We start from the raw sequence: 17,968 nt of genomic DNA on the forward strand, positions 1-17,968 counted from the left end.
CCTGAGACATGAACAGGAACTTGAGGTGAACCCTACTGGGCCCCCAACTTGAAGGCAAAAACAAGATCCTGAGAAGGCGAACCCTCATGGACCCCTTTGTCTGGAGCAGGAAGATGACGAACCTTTTGGGTAACCCTCGTCAGAAATTTAGCTAGGAACCTGAAGATGTGGACTTTCATGAACTCCTTCATTGGAGATAAGGAACTTGAGGAGGAGCACCTTTCTTGTTGGAGACCAGACATTAGGAAGCAACCCTAAAGCCCTGGGTTCCCTTGTTGGACACAAGAGATTGAAGTAAATCTTCCTGAATCCTCTCTTCAAACTCCATAACTGCAGCTAATGGAAGTTGTTCTCCAAACTTTCACCAAAAACCGGAGCAGCAATCTCCATCTACAGCTGCATCGGAAATTGGGTGAGGACTTCTGTCAACAGAAATAAGTTCTTTAAATTGAAATGGTTTTCAATTCACGTTTATGACAATGTTCCTCTTTAAATTAAAACGTAGTTTTCACAATTATATATCTTATTTACATACAAAACAAATTATTGATATGTTAACAAGTTTAAACTTCAGTTGATATTAAACGTAACAAAGTAAACCTTTAGCTTGGATTATGTGCAATGTATTTATTGCTTTGCTGCACATGCCTGAACAGCTGGCTTCTCACATGACTGTAGTGCGTATTTTGTCTGCTTAACAAACTAATCAGCTTTATGATGAAAGTTTCGAGTTAAATCTGCATAAAGATTTTTATTCAACATGGACTCACTTATATTTAAATAACTCGCACTTCACCACAGGAGAAGTTTTATGGTGTAACTGGCATGGAGTATGACTATTGAACCATAACTGCTCCAAATCCTGCTGTTGTATGTAAGGTATTGACTTTGATGCCACATTATTTGATTCCCATAATCTGCAGGTTGATTTTTTTTTTTACAACAGATCAAACGCAGATGTGTGTTCACGGTCCGGTTCCCAGCAGCTGCAGATGGATCCCGTCGCAAAGGGGACTTCACTTTTCATCAGAGCAACTCTCCTGTAGACTGAGGATTTATTGTTAAGCTTTTAATACCACGTCTAAAACTCTTTCATATTTGGGGAAGATAACAAAGAGCAATAAGTTCATCCAGTCACTTTATGAGGTGATGCGAGGGGATGGTTTCAAAAAGCACAGCAATATATACTGATATATAGTTTTCATTAAAAGCAATTTCTTAGAAGTCTAAAGAAACAGAAAAGATTTTAAACCTTTTTCACTTTTAAAAGCATAAAATGAAAAACATTATTACTCTATAAAAACTAAACGGATTTTTTTTTTCACTGTTTTGTTTCAACCTGCAGAATCTGCACAACAAAACATTAATAAAGTTTTACAACAAACAACAAAAGCTCCATAAGTAAATACATCATTCAAGCACAGAGAAAAGGCATGTCAATATATTTGGTCTATATCCAAAGTGAGCTTTATTTTCCAGTTACAATAAACATGAATATTTTTTTGAGTTTGCACATTCTCAAGAGATCACTTATTTTTAGAAAAAGTATATTGTCCAAATGGACAAAGTGTTTGATGTTGATGGTGGCTCAGAAGGCAGTTCATCCTGTAACTGGTCCAAATCCCTGCTCCGTTCACCTCAGTCTGTCCTTGGGGAAGAAACTTCACCCAAGCTGCAATCTTATCTATTTCAGTAACATTGTGAAACTAATCAATAGATGCTTGTGGGAAATAAATTAGAAATTAAACACAATAATAAGAAATTAAACACATATGAAAAACATGGTTTCTGGAGACAAAAATGCCAACAAAGGTCCTTGAACACACAGTCATTAGCATATTTACTGGACCTGCTGTTCAGCTTCTGTTGTTTGAAAGGCAGCAACAAGAAGGAAACTTGTGATTAAACTGAACTGATCATTTTGCAAATGTGTCTTTGGCCAGTGACATTGTTTTAGTAGGTCCTTGGATCTTTACAAGAAACACGACGTTTCAAAAAGTTTAGTGCAGTTGTTATGCTGTTACAGTGCTTGTCAATGGTTCACGCTTTAGCAGAAGGCTGCAAGCCTTAATTAAGACATCAGTCCTGTTGGTTACTGAAGTGAGGTTCACACTAAAGGTTTCTGTCAAGGCTCCTTTTTGCTGAAGCATCAACCTGCAACATCTCTCTCTGGTATTTTCAGTTTGCATAAAGCCGCTGCTAATCTTTCATCTCAATGCAAACAAATTCCTCCCTATTAGTTTAGCCCGGCTGCTACCAATGAATCATCAGTTTAACTGGAGGCAATCATAACTGGAAGAACACCCTAACTGGTTGGGGAATTTGGCACATGAAGCATGGGAACTAAGTTTATGATGGTGCAAACACGTATAAAGTACAACATGTGTTGCCGCAAACCTGCCTCATGCCAAACTGTAACTCCCCACGTTTGGCACACGTTTCACACTATTTACGATGAACGAATGCCACATCAGAAGCACAGAAAAAACTGTAATCTCCACAGAAGTCAAAAGGAAACATCTATACAAAATAAAAGGAAATAAAGAAACCTCTGAAAATGTATTATTCACTTAGAATGCAGTTAAGTGGGACAGCGTGCGATCATTTTTAAGCTAGGACATGGTGTGCTAGGGAGGCAGGAAACAAGTCTAAAGAAAAACTAACACTATTAAAAACAAAATAGAAACACATTGAGAAAAGAACTGGGCGCTACCTCCTCTGTTTTGTGCAGCTGTTTTTCAAAATATTTTGAAGCTCAAAATTTTCCACAGCTCTTAACATTAATTTGATTTAAATGTATAACTTGCAACAATTCTGGGGTTTAGGAAGTTCAATTTGGTCATTAGAAACTTTTGTCTGATAGATACTTTAGAGAGCAACGTGTAGCAAAACTGTATAAAAACATCAGAATGATATTTCATTTTGCCATGTTATTTAAAGTGTTTCCCAACCCTGGACCTCAAGGTACACTGCCCTCCAGTTTTTACGTGTTTCCCTGCCTCAGTAGCCGTGAATTCAATTGATGAAGGATTAATAGGTGTTTGCTAAAGTGCAATCATCTGAATCAGGTGTGTTAAAGCAGGGAACCATCTAAAACATGTTTGTTTTAGACAGGAAGTGGCATTGAGGACCATTTTCCTGGTCCTTAAGGCCCAGGGAAGTCCTGAGTCCTGAGTGGCTCAGGTTGGGAAACACTGACAGGTATCATTGGCATTGGGATCAAAATGAATTTTTGTTTTTCATTCAACCATCACTGTTTCTGCATCACTGGCTGTGATTGTGATGCTACTTTCACCAACTTTCATGGTTGCAGTGTTTTGGAGCCTATCCCAGTAGTCCATGGGTGAGAGGAGGGGAGCTTGGTGGTGGTGTTGGGGGGAAGGGTGTTACAGCCTTGACAGGTCACATGAGACAGACAACCATGCAGACACACACATTTTTACACAGTCTTGAGGCCAAGCCTGTTTTTAGACTGAGGTTGAAAGCAGAGTGCCCAGAGGAAAACCAGTCGTAGCTACAAGCTCCAAAAATACAAACAGGCAAAGTTCTGCCTTTCAGTGAGAGAAACAGGCAAACCATGTAGTTTCTAACAGTTGAAAACATAAAATCTAGTGAAATTAAAGCAAATAATGTAGGCGAGGATATAAATCTACGAATCTTTTTTTTTTAAACATGATCCTTGTTGTCCAGTCTGTTCTTTCTCTCTTGCACTGAGAAGACTTCTCATGCATTTTCTTACACATTTTCTAATGTTAGCACGCTAATCTGTTCATCGTTAGAACAGTAACGTTTTGGAGCATTGTCTGTACTTTTGGTTCACACTATAAATGCCCTTGCAGCCACAGACCACTTGCACAAGATTGCTTCCTTATGTGTCTGACTAGACAAAATCGTGATTCTGTACTGTAATTCTACCAGAGGTCATAGAGTTTACCCAGTGACCTAGCTGCATGTAACTAAGATAAAATAGCTTATGCCTTAAATTGGTCCTTCTTAGGCTGGTGGCAGGGATTTCCAGACAGGTGGATTTCTTTTCCCACAATCTAAAGCTCACATGACTCCAGAGGCTGCTTGTTAAATAAATTCTTTTGCCAGACAGAGAATTCAATCTCAAAATCGTGACAGATTAAATGACTCGCAGAAAAAAAAGACAAAAGCCTGAAACTGTATGATTGTATCCAAAAAATGGCTTTATTTAGATAACATGACACATTTCCCACCACTGAAGGTTCCATGGCAGATGTTGTTTTCTGTTTTTGGGGAGATTTTTTTATGTCAAAAACGATGTATGGAATTCCTTAGGTTTAGTATTTTTTGTTATTTTAGTGGGTTTAATTGACAGCAATGAGACAACATGAAACAAAGTTCTCAAGATGGGGATTTGAATCCTGAACAGATGCACCAAGGACCAGCCTCTGTATACGGAGTGCTGCCTGCTCCACTGCTTCGGAAATGAGTGTGTCTTAATAGGAGCGATTCTTCCAAACATGCATTTGCGGTTAGTTTGAGATTTTAGAATGGTGAAACAGCTGTTTCCATAGCATTGGTTTATCCTCACATTCTTCTTCTCTTCAGGGGTTGCCACAGCGAATCATTTGTCTCCCTTTAGTCCTGAATTACAACAGAGTGCAACTGACTACATGTCTGGGATTTTACTGCAGCATCAGTAAATCAAGTGAACATGTCGACAATCTACTTTGCAGCGTGGTTCCAATTCCCATTCTAAGTGAGTAACTGTGATTTGATCATGTGAAATGAATTTTAAAGCCTGGTGTGAACGGTCTACTTGCATCTAATTAAACCAGGTCAGACGTTAAAACTTGGTGTGAAACAGGTGTAGTCCTGCATTCCTGAGCAATATAAATCATTGATATTACAAAAGAGTTTAAGCTAAAAAACAAACAAACAAACAAACCTTCCACTCCTTGACTTTGGCTTTTGTTTTGCATTTTCTGTCAGCACTACCCAGCTACTGTTTTGACCACATTCCAATGAGTCAGTCAAAAATAATGCATTGTATATTTTCGTGTTGTGCAAAGAAAACGTGTTAAAGCATTAAATCACCCACATCCTGTTCAATTCTCTTTACCTCTTTCATAGAAGATTAGGCATTTAAAGATAAAATAAACTCTAAATCGGGTGTTTTTTTTTAAGGTTTCCTTAAAGTGAAGAAAGGAGTGTTATTTCAATTCAATGAATTCCTGGGTGTGACAACAAACAGCAATGTTTGCTTTTTTGCTGAAAACATTTTACATCCATAATTGTTTAAAGGCATTTCAAACAAAACAGTCTTTTCTATTCATACTTCTCTTCTGTGTTACTATATTTATGTCTTGGTGCACAGGGCCTATGTTATCACTTATTGAATTTAAAACCAGTTATGTACTATAGTTAGTGTTGTCTCATTCGTCATGATTTTTTATGTTATTGTTTGATGTTAGAAACAGAGTCAATCAAAGAAGAATACACAATCCCAGATAGCTTAAAAGTTGAGTTTACATATATGCATTGTTTTTGCTGTGTATCTTTTTAGTTTTCCAAGCTATTTTAGTTTTACTTTTGTTCTTTGATATTTGAAACAAGATATTCCCTTCTTTAGTTACTTTCTTCTCTCCAAAAACGTTCATATGTCAAGCAGGCAGAATCAGAAAACATTTTGTAGCCCAAATCAGTTGAACAGCTATTTAACTTTCAAAGCAAGATAAACAAATCTGTTATTGCAGAGTTTTTGCATCTATGTTTGATTTGCAGTTTCCTTACAGGTTTTTACGAGGGAAACGCTGTATTAACAAAAGGGACTTATATCTCAAGGTTATCTTTCCGTCCGGACATAAGTTATCACTGTACACACCACCTGAGCTCTGAGTTTCTGTGGGAATCTATGGTGAAACTAGAAACAGAAACACCTGTGTCTTGGATGATGCAACAGCTGATGTTAGATGATAGTACTCCCACCTCAAATTTCACTCGCAGTGGGACATATGAGAGCACGCATGGCCGTGGACTCAGCTTCAAACTCTCTTTGTTGAACAAAATATGATCTCAAATTGCATATACTGCTGATCAGAGTGCAAACAGACATATTCAGGAGTAAAGCAGACTTGGATGTGAGGGATTTCCCCCACTGTTGTGGGTTTTTGTGAATGAATGGGTGGCAAACAATGTAGTGGGAGAAAAACTCAATAGACACAAGAACAAGAGCTTTAGGGGAAAAGAGAAAAAAAAAACTGCCTGACTGGCACACATTAACGATTAAATACCACTTCCGCTTCTGGGAGTAGGTTGTTACTCATAAAACCAATTTTTTGAAAAGGATGAAAGGGAATACAAGGAACTGAAAAAAGAGCTGAAAGTAGGGGGAGGGTACAAGAGGGCCTTGATTGGCTGAGAAAGATGCCTCATTCTAGACCTGATCCTATTGGTTGAAAGTTGTGGCCTCACCTTAAAAAGGGTTACTCCAGTTCGTTGACACCTTTGGCAATGTAAATTATACGTTAACCACAAGCACAAGCCCTTCTCGTATGCAGTAGTCATTACCACAAGAGGAGGCCCTGGTTTCCATTCCTGGATTTTTAGTCAGTAATATGCAGCACAGTCTTACTTTTCTAGCCAAGACGAGAAGAAAGAACAATTCCACGTGTCATGGAATTTTTTTTTTTTGTAGGACTAGAGTTTTATTTTCGACGTATTTTTGAAAACAACACAAATATTTTTAAAATAGTAAACATTTGTTGGCATATACATTACACTGTTTGGTAAACCTTCTCTCTTAGTTGCATCATTCAGGCATTTAAAAGTAAGCAGTCATGTCGACTCTATATGAAGAGTCTGTAGGATCAGAGGCTCTTTGAATTTGGTTTTAGATTTAGTCATTTTTGGTGTTCCTTGGTTTTTCTATTAGCTCTCCCCTATTTTTCACTTAAGTTTTTCCTTAGAGTTTCTAGTTATGTTTATTTCTTGTCACTAGTTATTTTCTGTCACTCTAGTTTAATTCTGTTTTTTTAGCCTAGTTTTTCTTCAGTGTTAGATTCTTTTTCCTGTGTATTCTCCCCTCTTACCTTGTGTCACTTCTCTCTCCCTGTCCATAGTCTGCCTCCTGCTCCCTTCATTCACACCTGCAACCTGTTAACTCATCAGCCTAAGTCTTTTGTCTCAGCATTCAACCTCCCAGTACTTAAGCGCCTCTCCCTCGGTCACTCCTTGCTGGTTCCTCTAGTCACTTCTCTGTTATCCCCATGGTTTTCCTCGAGGCTCCTTGCTGATTTATTATTTGGATTTTTAGTTTACATTCCTGCCTGGACAGCTGTGAGTTTTGTAAGTTTTAATTGAATATTTTGATTATCCACTCCACATCTCTGCTCTTCTGCGCTTAGTCACCTACAACCACCATACATCATGAAAGTAGAAACTTCTTCAAAAAGGGGACTTTGGTAAATGCAGAATCTCTACAGAGTCTGGAAGTTTGTGGAGTTTTGATTCAGGATTTTTGAGGTCAGTGTAAAACTGGCAAAATATTTGGTTTTTCATACTTAATTTTCTGTCAAATCAAATTGTTTATCCTTCAATCTGTCCATTACCTAAGTCACAGGCTTTTTCTATACTTAAATCGACATTGTTATAAATTTTGTATCTGTAGCTTAAACCACATTGGCAAAAGACAGACTATATAAATCTGAACTACAAAAAGTAAGCAATTTTGGCTCAAAAATGTGTAGAGACTTTGAAGAAAGGCAAAAGTTTGTACACTTTCCTGCTTCATGTAGCAAAGCCAAGCCCTCATGCCAATTTTGGACTTAACCCTAAACCCCCTTTTCCTTTTCTTCCACCGAACCTTTAAACTGACCCAAATCATGGGGCTGTGACACTTTGCTCCTTTTGAATGTTTGCCATTGAAGCTGTGGCACTTGACCAGACAAAGGGACATTGTGTGAAAACTCGGGACCTCGGTGGGAAAGTGACTCTGATGAATTACATTCCCACAAAATTCAGCGTGAAACATAGAGGATATTCATAACCTGGTTTTATTACATGGGAAAAGTGTAAAAGATCTGGCAACCATTGTGCACAATTTGCCTCTGGTTTCTGGAGTGCTTCCTGAGCCAGCAATTTCTGCTGCTCAGACCCAGTTTCTCTTGTCATCTACAGTGTTTTAAACTGAAAGTCACACAGTTCAGATGCTGTCGAAGATCAGGAAATACTCCATGTTTTGGTGGTCGATTCTTATCTCACCAGATTTCACCTAAAGTACTAGTGTCTGTTTTAATTTCAAAATCTACAAACAGGAGCAGCTGCAAATTAATACCTGCAATAAACAAAAAAGAGCTTCAACCCCTTTAATTATACGCTGAAGTCATTCAAAACATAATCTAGTGCAGACAAGATACCAAGTTTTCAAAATCTGCAAGCCATAATAAAATATCCATACAGTTTACACAATTACTGTACAACAGGTTGTGATCCGATTTTTTTTTTTTTTTTTGCATTTGGTGTTTGGCAGGTTATGCAAAATAAATTTTTTCACCCCTTTTGAAAAGGATGCCTCGTTGCGATAAAGACGCTATCCTCTTTATTAGTTCCACTGCAGGAAAGCTGCTAAGATATTGCTGGAAACTTGCATTTCTTTGAAAAGTTGTGACAAAGGTAATATTTATTTTTAAAAATGTTTTTATCAGTTGTCATAATGCTTTATATAAATATAATTACATACCGTTTTTATGGCTTACCTGTTGGACTATCAGTGCTAAGACATAACATTTCTCTGTAAACTGAGGGGAACTAATGATAAAGTTGATCCAGTTGTAATTGTTGCTAATAATGTCTGTAAAAAATGAAAAAGACCCGACCACAGGAGGAAGGTAAGAGGGTGAGAATGCCTATTAAAGTATCACAAAAGTGGATTATCCATCTTTCCCGGTCTCTAGGATGCATCTTTGTCCCAACAGTTCTTTGCAGATTCCCATTAACTATTCTGTTAGCCACATATCTTTTCTTTGGTCTTTCTCTTTTCCTTCTTCTTGGCAGCCATTTCTGTTCCTCCTCAACCTTTGCTCTCTAACTCTGAGGTGGTGACATACGGTTGGAGAAGAAAAAAGAAAATGTATGACTTGTATCACTGTGAAGTACTTTACAACTCCAAATCAGTAACTTAGACTGTATCAGAAAGGGTAGCGTGGGAGCAAAAAAGAGGATCTGGTCAAAAAACTTGGTTCTGGATTTTGAAGAAACAGCAACTGACCAGTAAATATACAAATATACATTTGAAATCTATGCAGGAGTGAAATAAAGCATGAACAATCAGAGTCAGATTTTATTTATGTTTGTGCACACAAGGAAATTGACTTTGGTTCTGCTTTCTTCTCAGTAAAAACATTTCAAATATAAATTTATAACATAGAGGAAACAAAAACAAGTGTATTTTCTTTTTTGTAAAAAGGTACGTATAGAGTGTTTTTACCAAAGAGGAAGACATTGTTGAATTAGTTCAGCTTTAAAGATAATAGCAGTTTATAAATATTCCTTAAAATATTCAAACAAAATAAATAAAATGAAATTGATTTCAGTTTTATGGATTTTTGATCCAAAGATCATTTGCCATCAAACATCTCAAGTGATCCAGATTTCCAACATTTCATCGTTGTAATACATTGTATAAAGTGAATCGAAGAACCAAAGAACCACTTGCTCTCTGGAGCTGCAGGCCAATGATCTCAATACAACTGAAGCCAAAAGTGCAAAACCTTAATTAGTTTTTTATTGTTAAATTAAAACTGAAAAGGTAAAAAATTAAATTGGTCCAAGAGACCAATAAGTTATGGTTTCTGTGCCAGTTCATATCAACATAAAATACTGATCTAGTATTGTCTCTTCTGTAGAGCAACCTTAACAGGGGCCAGGACCAGCTTACAGGAGCCCCTGTTGGCCCCTGTCTAAAACCACCAATGGTAGACTGACTCCAAGTAAATGAGAAAGGGCTACGGGTTCACACTGCAGTGATAAGGTGTGCATAAGAAGTGAGGGATCAGAATGCAAAGAATGTACTGTGAAATTTACATTCTTAAAGTTTTGAAGAATGGCTGACAAGTTTCCTTCATAACTGATTTTTAAACCCAAAAAGCATACATTATATTTTCAAACTATATTTGTTGAATCGAAAACATTGTAGAATTTCAACGCTTCTGCTGAAAAAAAAACTGTTAAATGTGGAGAAGGTGATTTTCAAAGAGTATGGTACCAATTCTCTCTCTAAGATGGAACCATTGTTGTTTGGCTTTTGCTTGCAGCCTTGCTCTGACCTACATTTTCTTGCAATAGGCTGCATGTCATTAAGCAGTTTCACCAGTTGACAATTGGAAGTAACTAGATTACAATGACAGGGACACTTGTACAAGTATGTTGAGTTTGTACATGCAAAACCAGGGGATGTTATCACAGAGGAAAAAGCCAGGGTTAGGGTCAATGGGATTGACCCTAACCACATCAGCTCAGTGGACAATAAGTACCTGTGATAGTTTTCCTTACCTACATGAGACAGTATAATGTGTCAAAGGTAAGATGAACAGCTTGTAATGTTGGCTGTTGTGATTATGATTTTGCTGTTGTTCAATCTGCAGGCCTTTAATTTATCTCATTCTTTTAGGGATATCCGATGCTGAATTTAGGCTCAAAGATATTTTAATCCTTTGTTTTGTATTACGTGACAGCAATATAGCGATGTAGTGTTCTGTGACCTTCATTTTTTTTCATCTTCGCCTAAAAAGTCCTTGGGTAGCAATGACTCTCCAACAGTCAACCTTCAGAGTTGCCATAGCAACCAACTGCTGTACTGGCTGGAAGGGATCTCCACTGGCATAGTTTTGAGAACTATGCTAGTGACGTGGGTAAAAACAAAGCAGATTCTCACTTGCAGAGTTACATGCTTCAGCGTATGTGTATACTCCTAAGCCTTGAATAATCCTTCTTGTGTTTTTAGACAAAAAGTCTATGCAAACACATCCTTAGATCCTCTCTCAATCAACTTGGTCAGTTTCTTTCCCAGGACAAGTCAAGTTCTCACTATAACATCATAGAAGAGATATGAAGATTTATTTATTTATCTCCATAATTCTTTAAAATGTTTCACTCCAAAAATAAATAAACTAATGCAATAGTTAAGTACATGGGTGCATCATAGTGTGTGAATGGAATCGGGCTGGGACAAAATGACAACTTGTGTGTGTGTGTGTGAAATGACAGTAGAGCGAATTTAACCTGGAGCCAGGCAGTGGATTAAATTTAATTTTGTGGAACAACATTTTATTCACCTCTACATTATCACAACTTTATTAAAGAAAAAGTTAAATGTTAACGTCCAATATACCACAGATAGAGAGAAGAAGGTGTGGTTGAAACCGTAATCCACTGGGCTGTTTTGAATGTATCCTGGCAACACCTGAGATCATGACGTCACAAGAAACGACTTAGCATGATACTGAAAGAAATGAAGTAACCGTGAAGTAAATGTGAACAAAAACATACCAAGCCTCTGTTTAATCATGGTTGTCCATCTCTCCGCTTTTAATCTTACGTCACACAACCAGCAGTCTGTCAGGCAGCTTGCTCACTGTGATAAATGAGAAAAAAAGACTTTATGAGATTTAAATTGTCTGAACCGATGTAGGACCAGGCCATTCTCCAAAGCAGAATGGAATGCATCTGGGATTTCACAAAAAAATATCAAATATCCATAATGTTAATGCTTATTATGACTTACTTTAACTAAATTCTGTTACTTTGCTTATCATTCCAAAAAATAATAGTCCCTTATGTAATCATAAAAGTCTGCTAACCTACTCAGTCAAAAGATATTCCCTCTGAAATGTTTGGAACTCAAGCAATTCATGTTCTCATTTCAAATTCCCTAAGACATTGTTATTGTCTTAGGCCAGTCCAGGAACATTGTATTCTCTACACCTCATGTCTAACCCCTTTAATATTCTCTCTAAGGAAACAAATAAGAAGTTTGGTGTTAAATACAGATAAAATTTTATAACATCAACAAGGAAGAATGGATGTATTTGTTTTCACTACTATACTATTAATAAACATTAAAGCTGATAATAAACCTCTGGGATGAATGTGTGGTCATCTACATCCTTTGAACAAAAAAAAAATGATGCTTTTAAATGTGTAAATAATTATTTTTTACTCTTGAAAATAAAAGGACCTGGGACAGGATGTCCTTGAGCAGACTGTGTGTACAGGTGAACATATTCCTGCAGAGTGGGATGCCTGCATACTTTGTCGCTCACTCATCAAACACACCCATATGAGACGATGGGAAGTTGCGAAGTGTAACGCATGCCTGATGTTGGGTTACAAAGGTACATACTGAGCTGCGGTGAATCTTAAGCTCAGTGTAAACCTTTACTTGACTGATGCAACTCGGAGTATTTCATTGTCAAAAAACTTGGCAAGAACTTTGCAAACTATTTTGAATGTTTTGTGTAAGCTTGTATTTATCTGATTTCAACTTTTATCTTCTTCCACTTAATTTGGGTTTGGGTCACAGGGACAGCAGCCTTCACCTCAGCAGGGGGGCATCCAGAAGGCAACTTAATCAGATATCTGGGGCAAATCCACTGGATCTGGGGGAGCAGTGACTCCCAGAAGACCGAGCATCTCACAATGTCTCAAAGGGAAAAACCAGACACGCTGTGCAGGAAACTCATTTCGGCTGCTTGTCGCTGCAATTTTGTTTTTGTGACCACAGACAAACCAGTACAACACCAAACCAGGACAGCACCAAACCAGTACAACACCAAACCACCAATTAACCTATCAACGTCCTGCTCCATTTTTCTGTTGTTCATGAACAAAACACCGAGATACTTAAACTTACTTGCTTCTCTTGAATTTCTTCCCTTGTCATTATCACAACAAAAAGATAACTAAAAAATGTAAAATCTGTCAGATAACAGAAAAATGACTTTAAAACTTTGTAACACTTGAGAAAGATGGGGCTTTTTAAGGGGGGTGATTTGTACAAGATCTATTAGCCAACTTTCTAATCTGCGACATTACACATGTTCAAGAGGCACAAAATAAGGCATGCAATATCTGCCTATTTCTTCATGCTTGGTTACATGGAGATCAACAGTAAGTTGCAAACACACAGCAAGAATACCAAAGACTAAAGCTTACATTTTGAACTACAGGTGTTTGCCTTTGAGCTATAATGAGCAGGACAGGCATTTCACAAGATAATTGCATGGTAAACATAATCTCTTCATCCTAGCAAATGAGCGTGAGACTCTGGATGTTGTTAAGTTGAACTGAAACAGCGAAGTAGAAAATCAGAAAAATTGCAAAGTCACAGAGAAATCAGGTTTGTCTCCAGCTTCCTCTGCTCCTTCCTGGAAAACAAAATGAAGCCAACATCTAAAAAATGCAAACTCATATCCCATGATTTTTTGGACTTGCTCTTTTTATAACTGTGGTTCAATGTATTTGAAAATTCTTAAATGATGAACTATAGGGCAATAGAACAGAATTCTGATGTGAAGAGAAAATGACTTTAGAATTGTACATAAATGAAAGACTGAATAATGTGTTGTGCCTGTATGTATATAGTTCTGCCATATCTTGCCAATTCTCTTTTTTTCAATAGGATTTAGGTCTGGACTTTGACTGGGACATTCTCCTTTGATCTAAATCATTCAAATGCAGTTCTGGTTGTATGTGTATAGTTGTTGTCTTGCTGGAAGCTAAACCTCATCCCATTTATCAAATCTTGATTTTTTTATTCCATAATTATCCTGTTTTTAGCTCCATCCATCTTACTTGATGAGCTTTCCTATCCCTACCTAAGAAAGGCACGTTGTTTCCACCACTATAAATCACTGTGGAGATGATGATGATGATGACACCATATTGTGCAAAGCAGAGGCAAATCATAGTGTTTTGTATGTGGGTCAGTACAGTTTTTGTCTCATCTTACAAGGGTGCCCTCTTCCATATGTTTGCTTGTTCCCTCCATTCCTTGTGGTAAATGTTAAACCGGGATTTCTGTTTCTTTTCTACCTGAGCTGTGAATCTCTGTAGCTCCTCTACAGGAGCTATAGGGATTATTTTGTTTTCCTCTCCAATAATGCTCTCCTTTCTTGACCTATGTGTTTACACATTGACAAATGTGTCCTACTTTTCAAGTTTCACGTGAAGCTTGAAATTCCAGTAAAACGCAACAACGTTACTGGTTGTAATCAGAAAAGAAGTACAATTTTAAAGGAGGAGTATTTATGTGATCTCCATTCAGAACAGCTGTTTGGAGAAAAAAGAAAGCAAAACATTGAGGTGAAAATGATTAAAAACAGATTTATTCTTCTCTTGGTCCTGTTTCATTTGACATCGTTTCTTTTAAGCTGCTACAAAGAAATATCAGGCACCAAAAACACTCACTCATTTCCTCACTGTAACACGATCAAGATGAAATTTAGCAAATTAAGAAAATGTATTTTTGTTCCACATGAAATGGAGCCAAAAAGCACAGCAGAAAGGAATTTGCTGATCATTTCAGACAGTCTAGAAATGCTGGTGCGCTTAACACCTTTGTTCTCTGTGACAATAAGTTTAGCTGCAGACGACGGTTCCCAGAGAGGAGTTTTCACAGTGAGCATATCTGTGTGATTGTGCTCAGCCAGCTGAAAGGCCTGACTTGATATCACACCATACTTTATGTGCAGATCCTGTAATTTGTCAAACAAAGCCCCACCAAGAGAAAAATCACACATACACACATAAGAAACACAACACCTGTTGATTTACACTTTCTGACAGCCAACTGGTGAAACACGGCGTGAATAAAATGAATGTGACATGTGTGTCTCTGAGTGTTTAATGGAGCATGTAGCTCTATTAAAGTCTTAATATTTTTTGAAAGATGAATTTAAATGCAGACATAACTCTCATGAAAGAAAAAATACACAAATGTACATCCTGGAATTTAACATTTAAAGTCTTCTTTGTCATTTTGGCATTATTAACATACTATTGGAATTCTTCCAATAGTATGTTAACTTTTTACCTTTTCTTGAAGTTCTAAAAACTCTTCTTATATAATACATATGAATCTGATACAGGTACACTGAGAAGAAACTGTAATCACTGGTATTCTTTTCTTCCTATTGGGCAACACCTCAACGTGTTTGACGTGTGCAGATGCCTTCCCGTACACGTTGGCACCAAAATCTGCGGTGATATCTCCCCTTCCGGCATTCTAGATATTATCACAGTCCAACCATCTAGGCTAACACATACCAGAATGCTATGCATTACCTGAACTCGAAAATCTTTCGAGTTCAGGTAATGCTGCCTTAAAGAAAACCTTTATGTCTGCTAACCTTTATTCACTTTTGGGTGCTCAGGCATTTGTCTGTAACACAGCCTCCATCTCCTTGTAATACTTGATTATAAGTGCGAAAAACTGACAGGTTGCCCAGACATATGTGCCAGCAAATAGTTTGTCGAATAATTACAGAACCTTCTACAATTATATTTTTGTAGCAACATCATCTTAGACTGAAAACTGTGCTGCAATTCTCAGATTGTAAGATCTTTTCCTTCCTTAACATTCTCCTCATGTGGTGACAATATAAATAAAAGTCCTTGTCACGCCGTTTTTGTCAAAGCTCTAACTGTTTTAAGCTTTTTAATTATTTCTTTTACTGTAGTTATGAGCAGGTTTAGGTGAGTAGTTATCTCCTTCATGTCCTGAATTATGAAGGACAACACAGCCCTGCTTCTCTAATTTCATGTTCCTTTGTCTTTGCCAGTTTTGAATATGTTTCATCATATTTATATCCATGTGGAAATTAAAGCTGTGGATTGCTGAGTAAATGTTCCCAGACACACTTTATATTATTAAAGTAAAATGTACATGTATAATGTTTTATTTATTTTATAGAAACTGGTCAGGATCCAATAAGAAATTTCTGCTTTGCATGAGCGGTGTCCTTCCTTCTGCCTCCCATTTACTGATGAAATCCATTCCACAAAAAAACTGTTTTTATTTTGTACACTGTCCTTAACATTAATAACTAAAACATAAGGATTGGATAATAATTGACTAGATAAATATATACTGATTAGATCTAGATTTCGAACATATTTTTTAGGAAAACCACAATCATTGTTTTCATTGAAGAACAGGTTCAGTCCAGGTTTAATGTGTTAACATTTGCAGACTGATAAAAATGCTAATTTCTATGTTTTCACAAACAGAACCCAAAATCTCAAATCATATTTTGAAGAATATCAGCTCAGTTTTCCATATACACTACATTGTACCTCCAAGTAAGGCTTAACCAGTTAAAATATTTCAGATTTTGTCCCAAAGGAAATCAAATATGGTTTTGACTAATTAAAAAATGTTATAACAAATGAGCTTTGATTCAGCACTAAATAATAAGCTGCAAATCCAATGCCAGTGTCAAAGTTGTCAGGTAGAAATGTGTACAGAAATATTGTCTTTCAGAGCTTTCAGTGCATACACTACAAGAGCGCATCATTTCCATGAATGGGCATGCAGATAACCAAAAAGAAGCCTTATTGCCCATATCAGTCCATATTGCCAGCACATGTAATTTTCTGAAAATGTTCACTTAAATGATTGCTGTGTTTTTCAAAATCATTTTGAAAATCACAGCAGTTCTAGAGACCCACTTTTATCTACAATTGTCTTGCATCAGATCCATTTAGGCAATTAAAATGGGATCATTATGTTCGGGCCTTTTATCAGGCTACTTTACAACAAATATGGACCCTATATGTGAATGCAGGCTGAAAAGACAAATCTGTCATGAGTAAAAGTTCTCTCAACAGTTCTTCTAAGTACTGTATTTAAACTACCGGTGATCTTCATGAGTACCAAGTTATGATCAAATTTGAGTGTCTTTGTGAAATTATCAGCCTCATATCAGTGCTGTGACTCAGCACTGATATGAGCAAGACAATAAAAGCAAGACAACATTTGCTTTGCTTTTATTGTTGCACTCACTGGAACCAATTGTAATCAGATTACAGAGGAAAAACCTTCCCAACGTAGATCCGGATATGCCGGAAGAACAGAATATTCTAGCAGCGCTCCTATACTTTCAGAGGCAGTTTAGATCTTTTGTGATAATGTAAAATGCTGGATTTTGTTTTTAGAGCCTCGGAATTTAAAGTTTTGCCAAAAAAAAAAAGAAAAAAAAGCTTCAATTAAAGCAGAAGAAAATAATAAATAATTGATCTTACTTGTACAGTGTCTTTGATCTTCAGATGTTTGACTCTTGTATTTCTGGTTTGATCTGCTATCTTTTCTACTCCAACCATGTTTCCCCATATGTTCCTGTCACCATCTGCTTTTTCGTTTTCAATGCAGTATTACCGAGAGGGCTGCATTTATCCAGCCCTCAGTAATACACGCCTTGAGATTTTTTGTCCTCTGCCAGCTGCTCTGTTGATATCGCCACATAGATTTTTTTGTCCTCACTTTAATGTTTTTTACTGTTGTGATGTCGCTTTCTTTTGTTGAATGAAGCTTTTGAACGTGCCTCTCCTGCATGTTGAGACATGCACTTGGGTCCTGTATGTAAAACAAATGTTCTCACAGCAGTCATGTGTTTTGTTTTGCCCACAAAAAGACTAATTTATAACTTCAAATGCTACAGATTTACCTTCAAATTGTTTTAGAGACCAAACGTTTTATGGTCAGACAAGAAAAAAGAATATGATAGTACTTCTCACATTTTCACATTTAAAAAAGTATGTTTAAATTGCTCAAAATGCAGGCCTGTATATATACAGTATGAGACTGTGGATTTGAGGAGATCCAGAAATCGAAACATGTAATAAATAATTGACATTTCATTTTCACCTTGAAAAAAAGAAATCATGTCTTTAAAACACCTTGAATAATATAACATTCATGCTTCAGAAGCGTTTTCTCACCATT

Source organism: Xiphophorus couchianus, chromosome 12 (genome assembly GCF_001444195.1).
Source record: "Xiphophorus couchianus chromosome 12, X_couchianus-1.0, whole genome shotgun sequence".
Lineage (NCBI taxonomy): Eukaryota > Metazoa > Chordata > Actinopteri > Cyprinodontiformes > Poeciliidae > Xiphophorus > Xiphophorus couchianus.